Below are 17,085 nucleotides of genomic sequence, written 5' to 3'. Positions count from 1 at the left end.
ACAAAGTGCAGACCCTGTTACTCTCTGAACTGTCTGTGTTTGTTGTAACATTATTTGTAATGTGTCCCTGGTTTTGGGCCTTTGCTCCACATATTTTATTACTTGGTCCAGATGTGTTCCTGTAAGAAGTTGTGGGGTATGGGCAGTGCTTATCCTGCTGTGAGTATGTGTGTGGCTTGAAGGTGCTATAGTGACATTATTACCTACTAGCTTCCAACTAGCATGGCTGTTTCTGTTCACACACTACTATTATGGAAATCCACTAGTTTTGATAGTAATTCTAAATGGCATGCTTTGTGCACTACACATCTATATTCCCTTTACATTCATTCCTACTATTACATTTAATTTGTTTAGGAAAAGTACATTTTCCAACACATATCTGCATTTCAGCAGTGGACATCCCTTCTCACAAAAGAAAGGAATTGTGAAGGGACAATTTTTTAGGGCATCTCGAATGTGCAGTACAGAAGCATTATTTGAAAAAGAAAGTATGTTAATTTTTTGAAAGAGGCTATCCTAAACATTTGATTGAAAAAATGTTGTTAGAGGTTAAAAGTAAAAGAGCAGACATTTATTACCCACTTCTAGGATCTCTCACAGAGGACACCCTTAATAGAAATTGCACGTCCCACACGGAACACAATAAAGCATTCATACATACCTACAACAATGATTCACTAAAGGTGAAAAATTCCATCCTGAAATATTGGCCAATTTTAAGGTCTAGTGAGGAAACTAGTAAAAGCTTACCCACAAGACCAACATTTGTAAATGCCAGAAATACCAATCTCAAAACTATGTTTGAGAAACAACAACAACATTCAAGAAGAACAAATGATTTAAGAATTGGTACTTATAAATGTAATAGTTGTAAGCAATGTCCTTATATAATAAATGTTAACAGTTACTACATTAAAAGTAGAAACTTTAAGGTCAAACCTGAAGCATATTTCAACTGTGCATCAAAAGGAGTTATATATTTGGGGGTATGTCAAGTGTGTGGGGGTTTCTATGTGGGTAAAACAGAAAGGACACTACGAAGAAGAATTTATGAGCACTTATACGACATACAAAAAGGTAAAGAGACTAATGCTTTTTGTAGACATTTGACAACATGTACCATGATGTCTTTAAAGTTTTTAGTGCTGGAACAAGTACCTTTAAACCCAAGAGGTGGCGATTGGGAGTCCACATTAGAATACAAAGAATTAATGTGGCAATTGAGGCTAGATGCCTCTAGACTACCTGGTTTGAATGAAGCCATCAGTATTAACAGTATTCTAAAATTAAGAAGAGCTAGATTGTAAATATAAACAGAAGACTATTTTGTAATGTACGTATAGACCACGTTACTGAGTACACTCAAAATTGGTAGATATACATCAATTTAGCAATACAAATACTAAACTTGGGTATGTAATTAATTTTCTACTAATATTATTATTCTTAGTTTTGATACATAATTATTTGTAGGTAGGTTATTTAATACATATTTTAATAATAAGAAATATTTTATTAAGGCCAAAAGCCATATGGAATGCATGATGAGGTACATGGCACTATAGATATTGTTTTACACACATGATGGGATTTGAAGTAGCAAACACAAACACTACTTGATAACAAAATGTAGGTGTTCTTATGTATCATGAAATATTAAATTAGATTATAAGAACACAAATGATTTTAAATTAATGAACAACAAGGGGTGTCTTAGTTTATTTTAATATAAGCATTTAATATGTATATTATATCTCCATATTTAAAATTGTGCATTTCTAAGAACCAGTAAAAATTACAGTTTTTTAACTACTCACAAACAACATATATATAAAGGGTATTTTCACACCGTTATTATTTTACAAAGTAAAACATGAAGTATGTACATTAAAATATTATTAGGTACATTTTTAAGCATTCAAAATATAGTGACACTAATAAAATGAACAAACTTTTGTGTATTAACACCAACACTTAGATATATAGTTTTTTAACTGAATAAGCTGCTTCCCAATGAAATGAATAGTTTTAACCACATTTACAACTATATAATTAATTATAACATTTATATAGGTTATTAACACAGTATGATTTGTAATGGAATTAAATGATGGATTTCTAACTGAGTAAAAAAGTTTTTACTTTTATTTATAAGGTTGTTACATATATTTTATATAAAGAACACTGACAAATGACTAAATAATATAATATGCTTGACACTTTGTACTAGAATGTACGTAAACGGTTACTGGAAGGGTAATATGAACAATTAATTAATTTATTACCCAAGTAGTTAGTTGAATTTAACACAATTGAGTTTAATTAATTTAGGTGATGATTTGACTATATAAACATTCAAAACTGTGTTTGTGATTATCTTGAAAAAGCCTGACATGGTCTCAGGCGAAAGCGCTTGGTGGATATCACATTTTAATTTTCTGTGTTTGTAATAAAGAAAGTTCTGTTTTACTTGGAAGAGTTCATTGGATTATTTCTGGTCTTCTGCCAGTGGTACTTCACGTTTTTTTGGGACCAAGTTCGTTTTTGCTGTTTCATTAGTTCTGTTTTGATGGCAGAGGGGACCGACAAATCTGACTTTCCTAACACACCACTAATTTTCCGTGAAGAACCGGATGAGGCACCTGTTACAAGAGCGGAGTTTTGTCAAGTCATCTGTTTGCTTACGCAATTGAGTAACATGTTAAAGGACAGCAATGCTAGCTCCGGAGTAAGGATTCCAGGAAACCAGTTATTAGAATTTGGAGCCAACACGAATATGGACACGTTAACAAACAAAGAATCGCACAATTCTAATGTTCAAGGGCAACAACAAGGGGCGATCTCTAAAAACGGGTCTACTTCACGACAGACAGGAGCACAAAAATCAGTTGGCAACAACAATACTCCTTTCAACTTTAGGGTATAGACTACTAAGCAATTTGCTTTTCAACAAGGTACTGTGACAAACAATTCTGTAGCCGTTAATGAAACTGACAGTAATTTTGATTTATTAATGATAAATTATATGCATATAAGGCTACACAACTTGAAATAGACTACTTGAACGAATGTATCCGGGTTAAAAGGGTTCCTAAAGGACTTTGTTTCAACAAGTTTCCTAATAACGCTACACCAGGCTCTGTATTGTTTAAAGACATTTCTGACTTATTTAACAGAGCTGGCCTTGAAATGATTGAATTAATGGTCAAGGACTACGAGAAAAAATTGGAAACATTGTTGAATGAAGTAAATGAGCTTAACAAATCTGCTGTTGGTGATGATAATTTTGCAAGTGTAAGGAAAGACTATGATAAAGTGTTTTCAGAGGTTGATCAATATTGTTGCAGAATCATAGACAGAAAGATTAGAAAACTGGAAAGAGATTTAAATGATTATAAAAACGGTACATCTTACTATTTGACAGTTAAGGGGGGAATGTTTAATAAACAAACAAATAATAAAAAAACGGTATCTAACGTTTCTAGTGATGGTACTAACACTACTTTATTTAACGAAGCGCCACGAATAAGTGAGCGTTTGGCACAGAAACATAATAATAATAACAACAATAGTAACTCTAATACTCCCCACAATAATTCCAACCAGGTTTTTCAGTTTCCCCAAAACAGGCAAGGGGACAGGATCCCGTACCAACAACAACAAGGATGGGGGAGGCCAAGGAGATAACCTTAGCCAAAGAAGTTACAGAAATTCTATTGTTAGATGCAATAAGGGAATATTCTAAGAAGCCCTATAATATTATAAAGAAATTTAATTTTTCAATATTTAATTACACAGAGATTTGTATTCAGGACACACATTTTGAACTGTTTACAAATGGGTTTCAGTTTGTCCCAGCTAGATCTATGGATGTCACAAAGAGTATATTGGAACTTAAGTTCTTTACTAGACAGTTAAATTTGAGCATATTTTTCAAAGGTCAAGCGTTACCACAAGAATGGTTTACAAGAACAAGTGTTTTTAACCCACCCATGCACCCAGTAGTGAAGATATTTGAAGAATTGGTAGAAAAAGACATAAGAAAGATTTACTACAAAACTAACAACAAACCGAATAACTTGACCTCAGAATGTTTTTCGTTAATAGAGCAGTTAAAGAAGGATGAAGTCAGAGTGATGAAACCTGACAAGGGGGGGGGGGGGTGGTACTCATGTACAAAAATGACTATGAGGAGAAAATATATAATATTCTGCATGACACTGAACAATATAGTACCATCTCGCTAAATGAAATTAATGTAGCGTACGCAAAGATAAAATATATTTTACAGGACTATTTGTTTCAAGGTGCCATTAATGAAAAACTGTTTAATTATTTATTTGTAAATAAGCCTCTCACACCAGTCATTTTTGGGATTCCAAAAGTTCGCAAGGCTCTTCACCCCCTAAAATTCAGACCAATAGTAGCCGGTGCTGGGAGTATTACGGAACCCCTAGGGAAATTTATTGATCTAACTTTAAAGAAAACAGTAGCATCAATTAAGCATATTTGCAAAGACTCTTGGGAGTTTCATAAGAACATTAAAAATGAATTTTTTTTTGGAGACTGACTATATGGTTACCATCGATGTGGTTGAATTATTTCCCAGCATCCCACATGATACCGGTCTGGACTGGTCCAGCCAAATTTTGATTAAACATTCAGGATTAGGCACAAACATCATTCACTTACTGGTAGAGTTTATGGAGATTATACTACATAATAATTTTATCTATTTTAATGGGGAAATCTTCAAACAAAGAAAAGGTGTAGCTATGGGCACACCTTGTGCCTCAGCATATGCGAATATTGTCCTATTTTTTTGGGAAAATACATATATTTTTACTACAGCCTGGAAAAACAATATTATACACTATCAGAGATATTTAGATGATATTTGCATTCTCTGGAAGGGCAGTAATGAGGATCTCCACAAATTTTTAACATTCATTAACAATACTACATCTTTTTTTTAAATTTACATTTAACATAAGTGAGAGCAGCTTAAGTTATCTAGATGTGTTGCTTACCAAAAACATGGAGTTATGTAAGTTCCAATCAGCAGTGTTTAGGAAAAGTACATTTTCCAACACGTATCTGCATTTCAGTAGTGGACATCCCTTCTCACAAAAGAAAGGAATTGTGAAGGGGCAATTTATTAGGGCATCTCGAATGTGCAGTACAGAAGCATTATTTGAAAAAGAAAGTATGTTATTATCCAACTTATTTTTTGAAAGAGGCTATCCTAAACATTTGATTGAAAAAATGTTGTTAGAGGTTAAAAGTAAAAGAGCAGACATTTATTACCCACTTCTAGGATCTCTCACAGAGGACACCCTTAATAGAAATTGCACATCCCACACGGAACACAATAAAGCATTCATACATACTTACAACAATGATTCACTAAAGGTGAAAAATTCCATCCTGAAATATTGGCCAATTTTAAGGTCTAGTGAGGAAACTAGTAAAAGCTTACCCACAAGACCAACATTTGTAAATGCCAGAAATACCAATCTCAAAAATATGTTTGAGAAACAACAACAACATTCAAGAAGAACAAATAATTTAAGAATTGGTACTTATAAATGTAATAGTTGTAAGCAATGTCCTTATATAATAAATGCTAACAGTTACTACATTAAAAGTAGAAACTTTAAGGTCAAACCTGAAGCATATTTCAACTGTGCATCAAAAGGAGTTATATATTTGGGGGTATGTCAAGTGTGTGGGGGTTTCTATGTGGGTAAAACAGAAAGGACACTACGAAGAAGAATTTATGAGCACTTATACGACATACAAAAAGGTAAAGAGACTAATGCTTTTTGTAGACATTTGACAACATGTACCATGATGTCTTTAAAGTTTTTAGTGCTGGAACAAGTACCTTTAAACCCAAGAGGTGGCGATTGGGAGTCCACATTAGAATACAAAGAATTAATGTGGCAAATGAGGCTAGATGCCTCTAGACTACCTGGTTTGAATGAAGCCATCAGTATTAACAGTATTCTAAAATTAAGAAGAGCTAGATTGTAAATATAAACAGAAGACTATTTTGTAATGTACGTATACTGAGTACACTCAAAATTGGTAGATATACATCAATTTAACAATACAAATACTAAACTTGGGTATATAATTAATTTTCTACTAATATTATTATTCTTAGTTTTGATACATAATTATTTGTAAGTAGGTTATTTAATACATATTTTAATAATAAGAAATATTTTATTAAGGCCCAAAACCATATGGAATGCACGATGAGGTACATGGCACTATAGATATTGTTTTACACACATGATGGGATTTGAAGTAGCAAACACAAACACTACTTGATAACAAAATGTAAGTGTTCTTATGTATCATGAAATATTAAATTAGATTATAAGAACACAAATTATTTTAAATTAATGAACAACAAGGGGTGTCTTAGTTTATTTTAATATAAGCATTTAATATGTATATTATATCTCCATATTTAAAATTGTGCATTTCTAAGAACCAGTAAAAATTACATTTTTTTAACTACTGACAAACAACATATATAAAAAGTGTATTTTCACACAGTTATTATTTTACAAAGTAAAACATGAAGTATGTACATTAAAATATTATTAGGTACATTTTTAAGCATTCAAAATATAGCGACACTAATAAAATGAACAAACTTTTGTGTATTAACACCAACACTTAGATATATAGTTTTTTAACTGAATAAGCTGCTTCCCAATGAAATGAATAGTTTTAACCACATTTACAACTACATAATTAATTATAACATTTATATAGGTTTTTAACACAGTATGATTTGTAATGGAATTAAATGATGGATTTCTAACTGAGTAAAAAAGTTTTTACTTTTATTTATAAGGTTGTTACATATATTTTACATAAAGAACACTGACAAATGACTAAATAATATAATATGCTTGACACTTTGTACTAGAATATATGTGAAAGGTTACTGGAAGGGTAATATGAACAATTAATTAATTTATTACCCAAGTAGTTAGTTGAATTTAACACAATTGAGTGTAATTAATTTAGGTGATGATTTGACTATATAAACATTCAAAACTGTGTTTGTGATTATCTTGAAAAAGCCTGACATGGTCTCAGGCGAAAGCGCTTGGTGGATATCACGTTTTAATTTTCTGTGTTTGTAATAAAGAAAGTTCTGTTTTACTTGAAAGAGTTCATTGGATTATTTCTGGTCTTCTGCCAGTGGTACTTCACGTTTTTTTGGGACCAAGTTCGTTTTTGCTGTACCATTGCATGTGTTACACCTTTCTGCCTACTGTTTGTACATTTCACATGGGGTCTGTGGGGCATCCCTGTAAGTCATTCACTGTTGCTATGTCTAGGCTCTTAACTATTCAAATATGGTGGTGTCAGACCCGTCATGTGTACAGATATTTGCAGGTTGTCCACATTTCTGCCTCATATTTTGGTCAATATCTCATGCACACCTTTTTCTGGCAAGTCACTCTGGCCTCAAGTCAGAATATGGTGACAAACATTCAAGTTTCAGACTGCATACCCTTCCAAACATCCTACAAAGTGCAGACCCTGTTACTCTCTGAACTGTCTGCGTTTGTTGTAACATTATTTGTAATGTGTCCCTGGTTTTGGGCCTTTGCTCCACATATTTTATTACTTGGTCCAGATGTGTTCCTGCAAGAGGTTGTGGGGTATGGGCAGTGCTTATCCTGCTGTGAGTATGTGTGTGGCTTGCAAGGTGCTATAGTGACATTATTACCTACTAGCTTCCAACTAGCATGGCTGTTTCTGTTCACATACTACTATTATGGAAATCCACTAGTTTTGATAGTAATTCTAAATGGCATGCTTTGTGTACTACACATCTATATTCCCTTTACATTCATTCCTACTATTACATGATATATTTATTTTAGCACAATGTTCTTGTATAAGAGTCATGGCTTAGTGGTAAGTCATGCAGACTACTCTTTCCAAGGTCCTGGGTTCGAGACTCACAGTGGGATTTTATTTTGCTTTTGAGCTGAGTACAGGACCTGTCAATCAAAGTGAATAAGGCACTTTTAAGCAGTTGTAACTGGGTTAGCGCTGGTTTGCGCGGAGCTCACGCATGCGCACTGGCGGTTAGCTCCGCACACACCCGCTTACAACCGCTTAAACGTGCTTACTCTTGTGCACACCCGCGCTATTTTCTTTGAAAGAAAAGAAAATGGAGATGTGCAGGAGGGATGTAGGTAAGGCCCATAGCTGCCCATTTCTTCATCAGCAACAGCTGTGCATATGTATGTAATTTGGTGTGACATTTGAAACCTTCCTCCCCTGAGAGAGGTGACAGGACAACAATAATACTTGTTGTACAGCCAATTGTAATTGATAGGTTTCATGTCCAGTAGACATGTGTGCGGAATGGGCAGCTATGTATGGGGCGTAATTTTTTTGTGGGTACAGAGTGCCCGTTTTTTTTTTTTTTTTTCAGGTGAGAGTGGTATGTCAGGTGAAGGAAGTCAGTACAGCTGGGGAAGTAGGTTGGGTAGGTAAACAGACAAGACAAACAAGACGCATACAGGGGTGGTGTATGACACATGTGGGTGGGGTTACACAATTGACGGGGATGGAGGTTTGGATATCCAGAGCCCATGAGCCCACAGATGGCAACAGTGGAACTGATATATCCACCCATAGGCAGTTGCCACTGTTCCTTCACTGCCCAAGATGGGGCTGTGCTGGGGGCTGTGTAGGCAGGGCAACAGGCATGCCCGTTAGTTGCGCCACCCATGCCTCGAGCTGGCGTAGGGGCTCGAGAACAGAGTCCCGAATCTCCCTACGCACCACAGTCCAGATGCTACGGAGGGTGAGTGGTGTTTCTCCTCCGGCCACACTTGCAGAGGGGGGGGGTGAGCCCCATCCCCTGCAGCGCTTCCACCCGCAGGTGGCACAGGGCCACCGGAGGAGGGTCCGGACTCGGCACTAGTGCCAGGTGCATTCGCCAGCTGAGGTGGAAGAGGTGGGTCCGCTGGAACCCGCCTTCCCTGTTGTACTATGTTTTGCATTATGTCATGACAGTCTGGGTTAGTGACATATAATACCATTCACAATTAGTTGTAACAGCATGCATTAGTATTCCCATTAACCAAACACCCAGATATTCACACCATTGAACAGAGTGCATAACACATGCATAATTTGAACAGAAATACACAATCCAACAACATGCAGGGTTAATTGATGGCAACAGGCCATCAGGTGTGGATGTATGAACAGGGCAGATTCATCAACAGACATGCAAATATATATGACCCAACAGGACAAACATCCAGGGGTGTTAATTTTGATTGCACATACCATTTTCACGTGGAATGGGTTATATGTGGTTATAGGGTGGGGTGAAGAAAGTAATAGTAACACCTTCAAATAACAATACATATGCTGTACATTTCTAATAGCTACAGTTATATACACACTACTGTTCTAACTACAGTTTCCTATATGATAACTATTTGAACTTGGTGATAGGACTGTTACTGCAACATCAATATACATTTTATGGTTCTTCATACACATTCATATCTAGCTTTGTTCAACTACATCATCCTGCTACATTTGCTTTATATAGCTGTAGACAAGTCTGGATGTTTGGTATATCAGACAAACATCCTATCTGCATATTGCAGACTGAGAGCAACATATCCAGATTTTGGGATACACATTCCAGATGCAACAACACTTTGAACAGATTTTCCTGTTTGGTTTTGAATCTCACATGCATTTCATTCTGTCGACTGCAGTATACTTTATTCAGGGGTTATTACTACTGTATTGCTGGATTCATGACACTTTCTCACACTTTCTCACTTGCTTTCATTTTACTATTCAGGATGGTACTTCTAGGCTTTATTGACATGTTTTACCAGTAGTTATTACAATCCTTTCCAGCAGTCTCACTTCTGTCATGTTTCAGTATTTCCACAGGGATATATTTCACACATGTGATTTCATCATCTTCTGCAGCTATACTTTTCAGCCTGCTGCAGGTTGTGTACTATTTTCTTACAGGCAGGGTGTTTTTATTTCAGAATATATGTTGGACAGTTTCATTTTTAGGTTAAACTTACAGGCTGAAAACACTTTTGTAATCAAGCAATACTTGCATACACTTTCACACTGTTACTTGCAGATTTTATTCCTTACTGACTACACTGCACTCTTTTGCTGACTGTCATACTTTTATATTTCTTTACAGTTACTGGTAGTGGATTACTGACCTGCCTGGTGGCACAACCGCACCAGCCTATCACCATAGGCTCTGCGGTTCGCAGAACGGACACCTGCAGGTGTAATATAAATGAAGTAATATTGGAATACACATCTCCATAATATCAGCTAGTTTAATTTCTTACATACATAATTAAATGTTACTTACTCAGTAGTGGGGCGTTGGGTGTTTGCCGGGCCTCCTGGATCCAAAGGTTCAGTTGGTCCTGCTTGCGTCTCTTCAGGTCCGCATGGTGGTGATGGACCTGCTCACCAGTCCTTGGAATCCCTGTGGCACTGGTGAGATCATGAGCCAACCGGTCCCACACCTCAGCCCTGTATGCTCCCCAGAGGACCTGGCCCTGCATGAGTTGAGCCTCATGATTATGGACTAGGAGCCAGACCATGTATCTGGACTCCTCAACACCCCACCTCTGCGCTCGAAAGCGACTACCCTCTCCTACTCTTGTCATTCTGCCTGCAGGTCAGTTCTACAATCGTTTATGCTGTGTATTCCCGCCTATGGGGCTTATATAGTCCATTTTTCCCGCACATATCTGTGATTGGCCATTTTGGAATTGTATCAACTTCAGTAAACCTGCATTGTCATGCTCTAGTTTGTATTCATTCCTATATATTAGCTATTATTGCATTTACAGGTACTGCTGTCATGGCTTAGTGATTCTGTACCTTGACTATTGTGTATAGTATCCTGGGTTCGAACCTGGCCACTGCTTTTTATTTTTCATGACTGTCTAGACATGCTGAGGGGTGTGTCTGTGTAAAGGCAGTTTTGATACGGCTTGCTCAACGTTGCCCGTCGGTTAGCTTGTTTGCGTGGTGCGCAGCTCCGTGCAAACGGGGTACACTGGTTTAAGCCTCATTTGGCTATCAGCACGCATATTATGCTCAGCTCAGTTAGGGGCATATAGATTTAGTGTGTTAAACCACTGCTCAGCTACAGGCACTCATTTTGCGCCAGTTAAACCACTGCTCATCTCCGGGCACATGCACTCACTCTGTTAAACTGTAGCTCAGCTATGAGCACATCTGGCATTTTTTCTTCTTTTGTTACCTCACATGTCTTCAATATAAATGGGCTATTTCATTACATTTTACATAAATTGTGGTTTTATGTGTACATATTTGTCAGGGACTTGTTTCCTGCTTATTTTGAAAAAAAAAAAATTGGTGTTGTGGGGGTTCGAACCATGAATGCCTGCTCTTCAGCCAACATCTCTACTACTACGCTATTGCTTCCTGGCTTATTTTGCATATTTAGTTCTTATATGCTTTCCCATTGACTGCTAACTGTAGCTGTGCTACGGGCACGCCCGCGCAAACGAGCGCACTCACGGTTAAACATCTTTACAATTTAAAAAAAATATATAACATGTTCATTTATATATATTTTCTGTTCATAGTCTGTGGGGGCATGTGTTGTGTTGTGTTTATTCACATTTCCGTGGACTCTGTTGTGGGTGTTTACTTTGGGCACTTTTACACTTCTTGGGGCGTGTCCGCTTGCAGGGCTCAGCCTACGGACACGCCCCTACTGTCTTACATGGACCGTGTTAGACTTAGGTGTGATTCAGCATGCTCTCATGAATATGCAAAGCATGCTGACATCACTCCGTTTAACTGCAGCCTCCGTGTAAGAGTTATAACTCTTACACGGAGGTTTTGTGAATCCTGGGGTTTGTCTAATTAACAAGCTTTTTATGTTTCTCATTTGCTTAATAAATGTTTTCATGGTGTTTGCTTAATAATGTTTTTTGTGCTCTTGTAATGCTCTGTTTTATCTTTTTTAATAAATAAATCATTCATGCAAGTTTTCATTATCTTTAGCTCATTTCTGGCTTTTTTCTTTCTCTTGGTTTACTTAGTTTGCCTTCACCATCAACTCTCCACCTCATGGCTCTGAAAAGCAGTCTCTGGCATCCCACTTCTGACACCATGTTGCTCGTTTAGTCAGGATGAAATAGATAAACATTGTGGGTTCTGTTCAAGCAGCTTTATTATCTACAAACACATTAGAATTGAAACTAAGTAACTTTAACATATATATAAACTAGTTGTCTCATGCATAGATGTTCACACTGGCTGTACTCCCAAATTGTCACTGAAGCTAGCACATGCCTGCTATTTATATGCACATTCAGATCTAAAAGATGCTTTTTAAAGGTACAACAGACATGTTATTCTACACTCACAACTTCTCTAGCTATCCTAAGTGAGATGGCTATTTTAAAACAGTGTAATAATTGTCTCATGCTGTCTTACAACAACATAACACAGTGTGTGAGAGATGTACATATATAATATCATTGAAAGCAAAAATCTCATACACAGTAAACTTACTCAACAAAATCATCAGCAGAATACCACAAATCACATTTCTGCAAGGCTATCACAATAAAAATAATACATCATATCCTGATGTTCTAAAGATGAACTTGGCTAAACCTCAAAGACCCCTAAAATACAGCACAGGCACAAAGCACACTCAGCGAGTCAAGCCTACCTACTCACATAGCAAAAAAAGCCCCAAAGTCACAGATGCAGAGCCTGTAAGGCAGGCATTGAACCAACCAACCATTCTTTTTATAGGTGACACCATTGTAAGACATATAGATGTGCCTCTTGCCAGGCTGAGCAAGGAAAGTGTGATGGTTAGTTGTTTGTCTGGTGCCAGGATCCATCAGATCATAAATGCACTCAAGTCTTTCAACATGTAGTAGTATGACTCTGTTAGAATTCATTCCAGTGTCAATGACTTGAGGTGTAGCTTCTTGGACTATATGAAGAGTGGCATGATGCAGCTCTCAGACTGTGTCAAAGACAGGTATGAGCCTTGCACTGAGCAGCATTCTGCCTTCTCCAGGGATAATGCCACAATATGACCAAAAAATAATTGACTTCAATAATTGGCTTACTTATGGGTGTTATTCAAAGGGGGTCCAATATTTGTCAGCCTGGAAGGATATGAGCAGCAGACCACAATACCTTGCCGGTGATAGCCTGCATCTGTCCCTTCTTGGGTTTTCATTATTGGTAAAGACATTGTCCACTCTCATAGGCAATGCCAACCTGATAAACATACCAACATAATGAAACAACCAAAGTAAAATATAAAGGTGTTTGTTGCTGATCAATGCTAAGAGCCTAAACAAGAAAATCAATTCCCTACAAGCCCTTCTCACCCTGGAGGATATTAACATCTGTATAGTGACATAAACATGGTTTAAAATAGTGGAGACCACTCTGGCTGTGCAGGGCTATACATTTAAACCAGCTACTGTGCAGGAAGGTAAAAAGGTGGAGCTGTCTAAATGTACATTCAGAAGAAATCCACAATAAGTCTAGTAAGGCAGCCTAATCCATAAGAGCTTCTTCATGTCCACATAACCACAAAGGTCATGTACTAGCTATAGAGCTCACTCTATGACACAAGAAATCCAAAATACCTATCTACAGGAAGTGGAAAAACTCAATATTAAGCCAATACCATTTTCCTAGATGATAATCCAGCTATAGACTGTGAAACCTACACCACCACTAGTGCACAAGCACATAGATTTCTGGACTTTCTCAATACAGATTCCCTGGAACAATTAGTGGAAGTACCCATTAGGGGGAATAACATCTTGGATCTTGTCCTTACTAATATGGAAGCATTTTGCACCATCCCTTGCATATCTTCGTCACTTGTTAGGTATGACCATAAAGCAGTCTCCTTTGAAATAAAGTTGAAAGCAGAGATCTCTTCCATCCAAGGTACCTTTAGAAATTTCTTTAGGACAAATTACCTATACTTAATTACTTAATTGATACATTTGCCAAGCTTCATATCCTTACCAACCACAGCATACCAGCATGCACACAACTGCATGGATGCAGCTGTACCGTGTAGGAACAAGTGCAGGGCAAACCACAGACACATACCAATACAGACGAACCATAATATCAACAAGCTTTATAATAAAAGGAAAAGAATTTTAACCAAACGTTAGAAGAGTAAGTCCCAGAATGTTAGATCCCTTGTCACTGAAATAAACAAAAACTCGGGAGCTTAATAAAAACCACCAATGCCAAGTTTGAGGCTGAAATAGCAGTCCAAGAAAGACAATCATAAGGCATTTTTCAGATATGTTTGTAATCTCAGAAGCACAATGCAGCAATGCACTGAGCTGATTGTGAACAATGTTACCTACACTAAGGCTGAATATATAACAAGCCTACTGGCCAATAAATTTAACTTTAACCTTATCCCTTTCTGCCCTTCTTCACTGGCTCACCCCCAGCTGTAACACAAGTAGTAGAAAAGCTACATAAACTGGGAATATATCCCCATATCACCCACTGGATTACCACATGGCTAACAGATAGGATGCAGAAAATCAAAATAGGGGAAGTTACCTCTACAAAGAGATCAGTCTCCATTAGAGTCTTCCTGAGTTCTGTACTGGGACCTCTCCTGTTTGGCATCTACATTTCTGATCTGGCTGACCAAGTTTGCAGATGACTGCAAGCTACAAACAGTCACTGGGTCCCCAAATGAGTTAGCTATCTTGCAGGAAGGTTTGTCCCAGATAAATAACTGGTGCCAAAATCATGGACTAAAACTAAATGCCAAAAATGCATTTTTGTATCCTTTGGGAAGTCATATATCCCAGGGAGCTACTACATTAATAAAACACACCTACAAGTTGATCCATTTGTTTGGGATTTGGGAACTTGTATGTACACTGATCTAACTTTTGAGCAAAATGTGTCCATTGTTGCAAGAAAGTGCTTCTGTATTACACAGCTTATAAACAAAGGGATGTGTCTAGATCTAGGGGTGTCTTTGACCAATTTACTCAGCTAATCTTTGCATATAATGCCTCCCCCCATTGGCATGTATCTGTCCACACACATGCAACAACTGGAACACCCACAAAGATCTTACTAAAAGGATACAAGCCTGAAAACCATGTATTATATGGACCGACTGAAAGTCCTGTCACTATACTCAGTATCCTACAGACTGATAAGAGGTGGCCTGTATCTGTTATACAAGGCATCCACTGACCCATTACTGATGGATATACTGCACATAGGCAAGCCAAATGGCATCAGAAATACTCTGCCTAGGGATCTAAACTTCTTCTGCAACATCAACAGAACTGTTTGGAGGGATAGGTATATCTCATGGAGGATACCACTGCTCTGGAACATCCCCATCCTCATAAAATAATGTTCATCCCTGTCTATATTCAAGTGCAGCTAGGATCCATGGACTGGAAACAGAAAATTTACTGAGGACTGTACCATGTGCTACTAATTGACAGAAGCAGCTCTTAAATGCTGTATTCAATGCATGGGTCTCTTTAAATTATCTATGGTATGATCCCAGTTATTCTCATTAGGAGTAATATATAATTATCCATTATGGCATGGGTAAGGCCATTCTCTAATGAAAAGGGATAGGTTAATTCAATAATTCAATCACAGAAAGAGATACTGGCTAGGCTTAAAATGACCTGCAAGGACAGTTAGCCCAGTACTTACCTTTGAACCTATAATTAAGAAATATACAAATTCTAGTCTTAAATGCGCCCATATCTTAAATGTGTACATATTCATATATATACCAGTGAATTGCACTTTAACAAAGCAGATACTTATCATCATACTACTGTTGTCATATGCATTGCACATATATGCAAATACATAAAAACATGTTTCAAGCAATAATAAATATCCATATAAAATATGTTTAAAATAATAAATGTTTGAGCACAGTAGCACGTTACACATAATATTCCCTGCTATTTAAAAATAGTCACAGATACAGTGCATATTTCTGACATAAACCTAAAATTTCAAATTAATTTTGTTTTTGTCTTTACTAGAGAAAGTACAGACTCAAGAGCTGAATCCATATTTCTTCCAAGTACACCTGATTTCTCATGTCCGTAATTGTCTTGCTCTCTTAATTTATACACACCACTCTTAAAGCACAGAAAACAAAATTGTGCACTTGCCTTAAGTACCATAATAACCATGGTCTGCTGTCAGAATACTATCTTTCAATTTTTCAGTAAGATAAGCTATAAAGATCTGCTCAATAAAAAAAAATCCTGCAAGTGTAAACAATTTTTTCTTTAACCGATAATACAGATTACCTATTTAAGATAAAAAAGCATCATTTGATAAGAAAACACTCATGGCCTGCATGAGTTAAGCCACGACAAGCCAGTGGTCTGATAATTTATTTTCTAATCAGTTAGGTCTGAAGCTCATCTCTCTCTCATACCTATCAGTCTGTACAGCTTCCTCTAATGTAGTGCAAGTCTAGAGCCTAGAATCTTGAAACTAACATTTCAGTTTCCATAGCTGGTCCACAACATGACATTCTGAGAAATGCTATCCAGTCACTCAGGCTTATGATAGTATTCAGGCCTCTTTTACCTGAAGTGTAAGTGTGCAGATGGGGTTCATATTATATGATCGAACACTAGAAATAGCGAATGATCTATTATAGAACCCAAATGCACAAAATCACAAAATGTCGAAGGAACGGATCAGCAAATTTTTTCCCTGGGAAAAAATTTGCTGATCCAAAAAAAAAAAAAAAAATGTACAGGCAACATAAACTGGGGGACTTCGCACCCACCCAACTCCGATGTGGGGGACTGTGCCTCCCCCACCTTAAATATACCAACTCCAAGATCACACCACAGTGAAGAAAACAGCAAAGTCCAGAGAATGGCCCAGCAATTTTTTTTCTCTGGGAAAAAATTTGCTGATCTGTTCCTTCGATATTCTGTGGTTTTGTGCATT

This window comes from Protopterus annectens, chromosome 2.part1 (assembly GCF_019279795.1).
Source record: "Protopterus annectens isolate FY-2018-M chromosome 2.part1, PAN1.0, whole genome shotgun sequence".
Taxonomy (NCBI): domain Eukaryota; kingdom Metazoa; phylum Chordata; order Ceratodontiformes; family Protopteridae; genus Protopterus; species Protopterus annectens.
The sequence above is the reverse complement of the archived record's forward strand: the minus strand, read 5'-3'. Positions refer to the sequence as shown.